The 9,447-nt window shown below is 40.4% G+C and overlaps 1 pseudogene; it reads right to left on the reverse strand.

Moving 5' to 3' along the window:
- Positions 1–1,816: 1,816 nt before the first annotated feature.
- The window catches only part of LOC111816379, an 18,074-nt pseudogene continuing 10,443 nt past the window's right edge, over positions 1,817–9,447 (reverse strand).

The following is a 9,447-nucleotide window of genomic DNA, read 5'->3' on the forward strand; positions in this document are numbered from 1 at the left end:
GGTTCTGAATAAGTAATCATCAGGTGCTTCAAAATTCGTGGTCTGAAAAGTTATGTCCTGTGTTAAATAGTATGACATTTATATATGATTTGATTTTTTCTTTAGGTGACACCAGATGAAATGAGTTGTCACAGCCTAGCTGACCATAGGCAGCTGAGTGGTGCTGATGAGGTCTCCACTCCTGAGCATTTCTCTCTTTTGTGAAAGGCTTCTGTGAGTTGACAGGAAATGGGATCTTTTCTCCTGTTGTCACTTTTGTTCTGAAAGTCTCCTTTGAAGTTAAGGAAGCTAAGTAGATAAATAATCTGGCACAAAATATCTGAATAGCGTTTAAGGGTCAGACAAACTAGGGTTAGTGTTCGATAGAGAATTGTTTTTGTTTTTTTTTAGACTAGAGTGAAGTGATTTAGGGAGTGATTTTGACATTAATACCTTTTATGTATTTGGAAACACTACACATTAGAAGATTTGTGTTGGTAGGTTTTATTTTTTTAGAAAAGAAAACATTTTAGGGGAGGTTAAATTTGGGTTGTGCATGTGTGGATTGGACGGCAGAAGAATTTAAAATTTCTTCTTCTTTTTGCATTTTGTTCTTCCAGTATAATGCAGACTCTATATATACACATGGAAATAATTAAATCCACAAATGTAGTTTGTTCATTAGCCAGAAAGGATATCTGGAACATGTGGATCAGCTTGGATATTCATCTAATGTTAATTGTAATATTGGTTTTTATGTAAAGATGCCAAATCTTCAAAAAGGTAATTGGATTTAGCAAACTACTTCAAATCCCTGAAGCATTCCACATCTGAAACTAATTTTTCCTGATTGTATCAACTTTAGTCATGAGCAGAACAAGGGCTAACATATCTTGTTATATTTAAAATATTTCTTGACAAAGTTTCAGCACTGTAATTTGTCCATAAACCTTAGGTCAGGCATATTAAACAGGTAACAATCTTATGATTTGCAGTAGTATTGTACAAATATTGCAAACTTTCTTGAGATAAACTTCATTTATTCTTTCTTATTGTACTTAAGTTAAAACTTATGCTTTGATCTTAAGAACAGGGCTGGGGGAGATAGCTGGATGATCTAAGTGTCTGCCTGGCAAGTGCAAGGACCCAAGTTTGATCCCTGGTACCACATGCTGTGCTGGCCCCAGAACCAGGCATGGTGACACACACCTGTAATCTCAGCCCTGGGGAGGCTGAGATAGGGGGAACATTATGAGTCTGAACTGTATAGTGAGACCCTGTATCAAATAAATAAATAAATAAATAAATATTGAGAAAAGAAAAAAAAACAAAGATGGTGTATACCATATAATCTTACTCTGTGCTTCACTCTTCAGAAGCACCTAGGAAATATATTTGGTGGTGGTTTTTGAGTCTGGAGAGTGTTGGTCAGTTTGCATATATTCCATGTGATATGCCAAAGTACTTGGAGTAAATAACAAGCCCTTAGGAAAAAATGGAGTGCTTGCTCATTAAAATTCCATGACTAAAGATGCAATTTAAGGGATTTTCTATCAAATGTTTATTGAGTCTGATTCATAGGGTTCTTTGTGATTGTGAGGGGGTGTATAAAGTGCATATAATGTGGTTCGTACCTCAAAGAGCATTTTGTGTGTGTGTGTGTGTGTGTGTGTGTGTGTGTGTGTGTGCAGATAATATTTATAAAGAAGGACAAATGATACAACTTAGTCCTTTGGCACTGAAAAGTATCACTTAAATATTTGAAAAATAAAATTGTGCTCTTTGAATGAGATATGAGCAAGTACATTGCATGTAATCTTTATTTTTTTGATTTTTGTAATTGAATTTAATAATTTACTCATTCAGAACTGTCTGTTTTGCCTATTTCCTTTAACTTAAAAAGAGAAAAATAAAAAAGTCTACTATCTTGCTTCATCAAATTAACTACTAATCACATTCATGGCTTAATTAACTTTAGAGGGAGGAAACTGAATGAAAGCAGTATGAGTTTCCACAGCCAAGCGGTTATGGTTTGCTGTATCACGGTATGGTCACATAGCATTGTCCCACCTGCTGTGTTTAAATTAACCAAATAATACCTCTCCAAATGTCACATCATAGTCAAAATTGCAGTAAAGTCTCCTTGCTTAGGAAATCACATTCTTTGATAAGTCTAAGATGAAATAACTGTAAGATTTTTTTTAAACTACCTCAAAAACTTATTTTAAAAACAATGTAATCAAAACTTATTTTCCTGATAACTATATAATTCTTGGTTTTCATAAATATATTCACAAAGATTAAGCTGGTGGTTATGAATCACCAGGCAGCAACAGATTAATATACATAATTATTTGACAAGTCCATCCAACATATTTAAAAATAAACTAAAAATTCCAGTATAAAAATAAAACAATACTGTTAGCATAATCTTCTGAGTTAGTAGGGTCAATCTTCTGTCAAGTTGATTACAAATTTTTTTTTCTATAATGTTCTTCAGAAAGAGCAGTTCTGCAGTCACACTGTGGTATGCACTCTTATTCATCAGGGACATGGTGGCATTCCCATAGTAGTGCAAAGGACTCTTAAGGTCAGAAAAGTTGTATTTAAAACCAGCTAAATGAACTTCATGATATATATGAAATGCCAGTGTGATGGCAATAATTCCTGTTGTTGGGTGTTTGGGTTTCTGATTTTTGGGAAACACTTTTGGAAAATGAAGCAGATCTAAAGCTGCCGTCCTTACAATGAAAGGATCTAATATTCTGATTTGATAAGGTTTCTAAATCAAGCTTAAGGCTGGTTTCTTCCAAAAACCATTAGCATTTATTGTGCCACCAGTCAGCAATTCTGACAGCCACTTTAAGTCAAGAGGTTTAAAAACAGTGAGTATCGCCGTAGCATTAGGATCATTGTGACTGGGATCTGAAAAAACAGATTCTGGATAAAAAAGTCGGAAGGTTGTCCTTCTCCCAACTTGCTCTTCATGTCCTTTTCATTCTTATTATTACATCATAGGAGTCAATTTTTTCTCCTAATGTCTTATTCTTCAAAATTCCTCCATTACCAACCACCACACACTTTTTACATGGTTCACTGTCAAACTCATCAAAGAGAGCACCACTCTCAAGTTTTGAAAGAGCAAGTCAAAAATACTCCTCTGATGTTTTTATCCCATAGGGCAAATAAAGTTTATTGCTGCCATACATGGAAGCAATCTTTTTAAAATCAGCTGTACACAGAAAAGGGTGAAACTGAGGAACCCTTAGGAGAGAGGCAAAAGCTGGCTTTGATAAACAGGGCTGGATCTTATTTCTCTGCTTTGTTTCCAGAGGTGGTACCTGCACTTGTGGGAATTGATTTCCCAAGTCCCTCTGTTCCTGACAGTGAAGGATGTGGACAGGAGAGACCAGCCTTGGAGGTCTGACAGAACGACTGCTGAACTGCTAGGCCCTCTACCAGACAATCCAGGACCAGGGGTGTGCTGGTCCTTCACTTGCAAACGCTGTGAACAGCAACACCCCCTCTCTGGCTTGTTCTCCTCCTGATCCCCTCTTCGTTCCGTTTCCAATGAAGATTCTTTCTCGCGGGGCAGACACCGGACCCACGTCCTGGCTGCTCATCCCAGCCTGGAAAATCACTGCGAAAGAAGGGCCGAGGAAGGACGGCGGGTGGCTTCAGGACGAGGTAGAGGAAGGAGCTCCACGGCCAAGAAAACACTCTCATCGCACCCGGTTTGTTTGGAAAACTGCAGGAGCCGAAGTGAGGGATGGCCGGTGCTCTGCTTCCTGCTTGGCGGCGGCCCCGGCCTGCATGTAATCTTTAAATTGAAATGTGTTGTAATAGGAACTAATTTTAACTGACATTAACATTGATTAAGAGGAACTATATCGCTCAATCAGAGTATTCGAATGTATTTTTTTTTTTTTTTCAGCTTAGGTCACACGTGGCTAGAAAAAGTGTATAGTCACATTTCCATGTCACTTTGCTCCCAGGACCCTGAACTATCGGGTAAGTATAGTACCCTTTAGTTGAGTGGATTTCAGGCTGGTTTTAGGCTGTCTCTAAGGTTGCACAGACTGGACTGCAGTCTCAGCTTCCCACCGTGTGTTGCCAGGCCTGGCCTAGAGCTGGTATGGTGTCTTCCCCTATACACATTTGTGGACTGCTCTGGTCCAGGTCTAAAAGCAGTTGGCATTTCTTCTGGGAGCTCTGGAGGCAGGCTTTCAGTTTTTGCTAGTAATTGGCTCCGGGACCAAGATACTATTTTGCTAATGATGTATGCACTCAAAGCCTCACACACTTGTGTTTACCACTGCTTCTCCTGGAGTAGAACAGTCATTGCAAGTACAGTGGGAAGGCCTTCCCTGCTGTGATCCAGTCTTAACTCTCAGGTCACTTGGGGACTGTTTCACCACCGTGGAATTTTTATGATCTCTCTGTGTTCAGAAAGCAATTATCATCTTGGAACCAGAATCATCATCTGGTATTAAGTTGCCAGCATTGAAAAGTTATGCTCTGGGTCATTTACGATAAATTATTTGCTGACTTATATAATTTTTTAAATCATGTTTTCTCATGAGCCTGAGTCACAAGGCTATAAATAATGCTATAAAATATATCTTTCTAAGAAAATTATTTTCCACAAAATTTTGGAAGTTGTTGTCTACCGCATTTGGTATAGTTTCATAAGTAATGCTCTATAATCATTACTCAGGCCTTCAAAAAGAGTCAGGCCATTTTTTTTATGATGAATTAATTTTTCTGGGTTTCTCATGCTCAACACTAGGAGAATAGTTAAAGGGTAACTACTTTAGTCTCCAAGCAGTTACTGGTCTGAGTGGAATAGAGTGTCAGTAGCCAAGGTGTGTGCCCAGGCCCTCCTAAAGCTCTCAGTGCAGAAATGCATTCCACTGACAGGCGTTCCCACACTTGCAGTTTTATCTAGGTGGAGGACCCATCTGGACTCTGAATACTTTTGCTAATCATTTTCTGATTAAGACCTAAATTAAAGCTTTTTGTTTTTTCAATAAAAGATTCTTTTCTTAAGATCAGCTTCCGTATAACACTTACAAAATCAAAGAATAGCAGTATAAGAGGCATGGGTGTGTAAGTGCTGCCAAAGGGAGCACAGGCATGAATATAAATTATAAGAAAGTTGCTAATTTTATAAGTCAATAGTGCCACTAGCAGCTTAGGAAGCACAAGGTGATTCTTTCATTATACTCAACAGTGTCTTCAATAGTCAGTACACCAGCTTCAGTTCTCAGAGCACCATGCTGGGAGTTTAGAGGAGCGTGTGCTTTCTTGGTCCTTTCAGGGGGCCTCCCAGAGCAGGGGTGGTAATCTAGGGCACCCATGTTACAGCTGGCTGTTTATTAATCATGGAAAACTCTAAAAGGTTCCCAATCACTGCCCCAGAACACAGGGAAGCAGACACAGATTCCGGTGGGGTTGTCTTAGGATGAGGGCTGGCCAACAGCCCAGTGCTCACAGTGAATTAAAGACTAAACCCAACAACACCTCAGCTTCCTGGAGTGGACTTCAGAGGAGGCAGTGCTTGAGTGTTCCTGGAATCTTATCTGTTTTTGGAATTTAGATTAATTCATTTCCTAAAAGGGGCTTTTAGGGAAGGGCTTACTGGAGATAGAGCCCATGTGTACTCTACCACTCAGTTCCCTTTTGAAAATGTTAGGTGAAGTCTTGTTAAATTGTGCATGTTGGCTTCAAACCTGTGTAGTCCTCTGGCCACAGCCTCTGGAGTAGTTGGGATTACAGGCTGCCCTACAAGGCTGGTTAGGGTAGACTTTAGATTGATCAAAGAACAATCAGTTTTCTGGGGTTGAATATTTTCATTGTGTTGTTGATCTTGGTACATATACATAGTGTTGTAGCAAACATCTTTGAGGGTAAAACTTAGTAGATCAATGTCCATTTCCTCAGGATAACTCACCAGATGTGGAATAGCTGGCCAAAGTTCATATGTGTTTAAAAAGTCTTCTAATGCATATTTCTCTTCTGGAAATCTGTCTCAGTTACTCTCTCTTCACCAGCACATAAGAAAGTCCACTTCTCAGAATCCTTGACAACAGTGGATATTATTGAAAGAAAACCAAGAACTTTGCCAGTTTTATAGGCGGTGGTGTCCATACTTTGAGTGTGAACTGCAGAGTGTTCAGGCTGAGGTCCTGATCCTCTTCAGCACACGTGGTGAGTCCATTGTCCCTGCAGGCTAGTGTTCCAGGTGCGACTGACTAGCAGAGCTTAGTCCCACCGTGCTTCTCACTCACGTTCTTCTAGATTGCTCCTGGGCCTTGCTGCCTATTCTCTACCTGCACTTTGGAACTTGAGGCACACGGAGAAACCATGGTTCTCAGCTTATTTTCTTACCAGGTTCTTCCTGCCTTTGGGTCTTCCCACATAGCACTAGAGTGGAATGTTTTCCAAGACACATTTTACTTCAGCTTTAGACTTTAATCTCATCTCCTCTGATGGGTTTGCCTTAGACTTTGCCTCTCTTCTTCAGGCCCAGGAAATCTACCACTGCAGTCACCAGTTTTTAGAAATGGGACTCTGTGAAACCTCTTGGGTCATGAGGACAGAGGACAGAAGAGATTTTCCCCCAGGGTCTCAGCACTCTGTATTTTTTACTGGGCATCACTTCTGATTTCAATTTTTAAAAGGTTTGACAGTTAATTCCCTGGTTACAATGTTTTGATTTTTTTTGCACTTTTTAAAGTCAGTGCTGCATGCTTGCAGAAAATCATGATTCCCTTCTTCACGGGGAGCTGGTGCCTCTGCATAATGCATCTTAGTTCTTTCTCCACCTTTGCCCTCACCCTCCACTCTCCCTCCATCTCTGATCCACTTCCCTTTTACAAAAGCTCTAGCTCCCTATTTCCTGTTAGCTATCTTTTATTTTTTTCTTCTTATTTAAAGTTTCTCCTATTTAACCTTGTGTGTCTGGATTATTTCACTAACATTGTGGTCTCAAGTTTCCTGCAGATCACTTCAGTTTATATTTGTCTATGGCCATTGTGTGTAAGTACCACACTTTATCCATTCATCTGTTGATGGACATAGGGCGATACTGTGAATTGTGCTGCTATAAACATGGGTATGCATATTTCACTGGAAGGGTACTTGTTGAAATTTTGGCGGGATTTGGGAATGTTCTAGCCCAGCCTCTTCCCTCTGTCCCTGATTTCCACCCTTTCTAGCTTTGTGCAACACCCCAAGGAAACACAGTGCTTGTTCTTTGTCTACCTCACAGCAAAGGAGTAAGTTGAGTTCATCTCCTTAGACTGTTGCTTTTACTAAAATATTCATTAGTTGACAAAAATAACAACCAGGCAACTTTAAAAAGTTACCTTGAAGAGTCAAAGGTCCTGGCAACATAGGCCCTGCAGTGTCCTGATGCAGTCAGGCTGCCCTCCCCAGGGATTCTGCCAGTGTGAACAGCGCTGTGCCTGACACTGACCTTGAGAGCCAGTGAACTCTGATCATGTTCCTTTCCTGCAACTTACAAAAGAGCTATGAGGAAGGGGAAATTGTTCTTTTATACATATTTGTAAAAGTTTAAAGAATGTATGATAGATTGAGAAGATATACTGGGGACACCATACTGACCCATGCAGAGTGCAGTTCTTAGGGGGCCTGTTAAAAGTGACCACCTAAAACAAGAAAAGAAAAAGGTTATAAATTGCACATCAGAGCCCAGTGGGACAGCATTGATGAGCAACACATAAGTGGTAGAATTCCAGTGGTCTGGCCTGTCTTGTCCAAGAGAAGGAGAGAGGAACTCCATGCTGAGAACTATTTGCCAAGCATCGGAGCCGCTGGATGCTGACAAAATTATCACTGAACCATGTTAGAACTGCTGTGCATTAGAACTGCCCTGCTGGCCCAGGGAATTCAGAGAGGTGATAAAAAGTAAAATGCCAGTTTTGAGGTATGCTGGACATTAGTTCTGTGTTCTGAGGGTACTTTCAGACGTCTATATTTTTTATAAATAGCACTTACTTTAAAAAAAAAATAAAAGTGACCATCAGCACTTCACCCTTTCAGCAGTGGTGTGTGAGTGATGATGCTATAGGTCAGATCACGGAGCTGTGATGCACATTGGTGACCACTCAGCCACGGTCCCCACTGTTACGGAGTTCACAGACTCCTGGCATTCTCCAAACTTTCCAAATCCATCGCTTCCAGGCATTCCACAGATCTAAGTGGCTGTGCAAACTCAGATGGAGGCAATAAAAGGGGCAACCATTGTCTTCTTTAGTGATCAAGAAAATGACACCGGGCCCATTGTATGCTTTTCCTCTTGAATGGACAAGTGTGTGGGGACATTTTCTTTTCTGATGTTCCTGAGTTTCTTCTAGGAAAGTCTTTTATTTATCTAACTGGCCCAGGAGGTGTTTATTAGGGACACTGGGCAGGGGAGCTGGAACACCAAACGCATTTCAAATGGTCATTCCAGTCTTGATGGGGAGAAGAGCTGTGCATCCCGTAGGGGCAGTGGACACAGCGCTTCACCAGTAGCAGCTGGGTTTTGTATAAAGTCCAAAAAGCTGTTGTAAACTTTTATTGTGGGTAATATGCTAACTCCCTTGTAAGCCTATTATTGCTGACTAGTTTCTTATTTCATATGTATTCATTTTGGCACCATTTATGGTGAAAATTACCTTTTGAGGACTAGTTTGTGAAATAAACACAGTATATAAAGTTGTCTCACTGGGAGAAATTTCTTATACAGGCTTAAATATCCTCTCAATAAACACTTTGAGAATGTTGTAATTCAAGTTGGGTACTTCTTTTTAATTTTTTTTTTTTAGGATTTCATATTTCCAGATTCATGACATTAAAACTAACTGTAGTTAATTAGTCCAACCTTGTATTTGGTGTAGAAACTCATTTAATACAGCCTAAGATTAGGTAGCAAATAATTGTCATCTGTGGCAATTCTGAAAAATTTGGCAATGACTATTTAAAATACTGAACTGAGAAAGATTTGAAGTTCTGTCCAGGTCTTAAAGTAGAGGTTGTTGTAACTCTTTAGCACAGTCTCTCACAGCATGTAAATTAAGAATGTTTTAGTATGCACTGGGCTATAAAAAGTTGGCTTTTTGGCCAACTGTAATGGTAAATCTTGATTGTCAACTCGATTAAGTTGAGGAACACCCAGGGACTTACTATAAAGTGCACGTCCATTGACTGTGAAGTGTTTCTGGAGAGGGCTGGCTTGTGAGGAAGCACACTGGGGAGAGGCCTGCCTGAACATGGCAGCATCCACTAAGCAGGGAGAGGCTCAGATGGAGCAGAAGTGCAGGCAGGAGAAGCCCCAGAGTGGGGCTCAGCAGCTGTCCTCCCTGACGCCCTCCCGCCGTGGTGTTCCTACCTCAGCATGAGCCTAAGAGCCGTGGAGCCAGCCAGCCGTGGATGCCAACTGTGAGCACAGCGAACCTGTCC

The sequence above is a fragment of the Octodon degus genome, unplaced genomic scaffold (genome assembly GCF_000260255.1).
Source record: "Octodon degus isolate 3935 unplaced genomic scaffold, OctDeg1.0 scaffold00031, whole genome shotgun sequence".
Lineage (NCBI taxonomy): Eukaryota > Metazoa > Chordata > Mammalia > Rodentia > Octodontidae > Octodon > Octodon degus.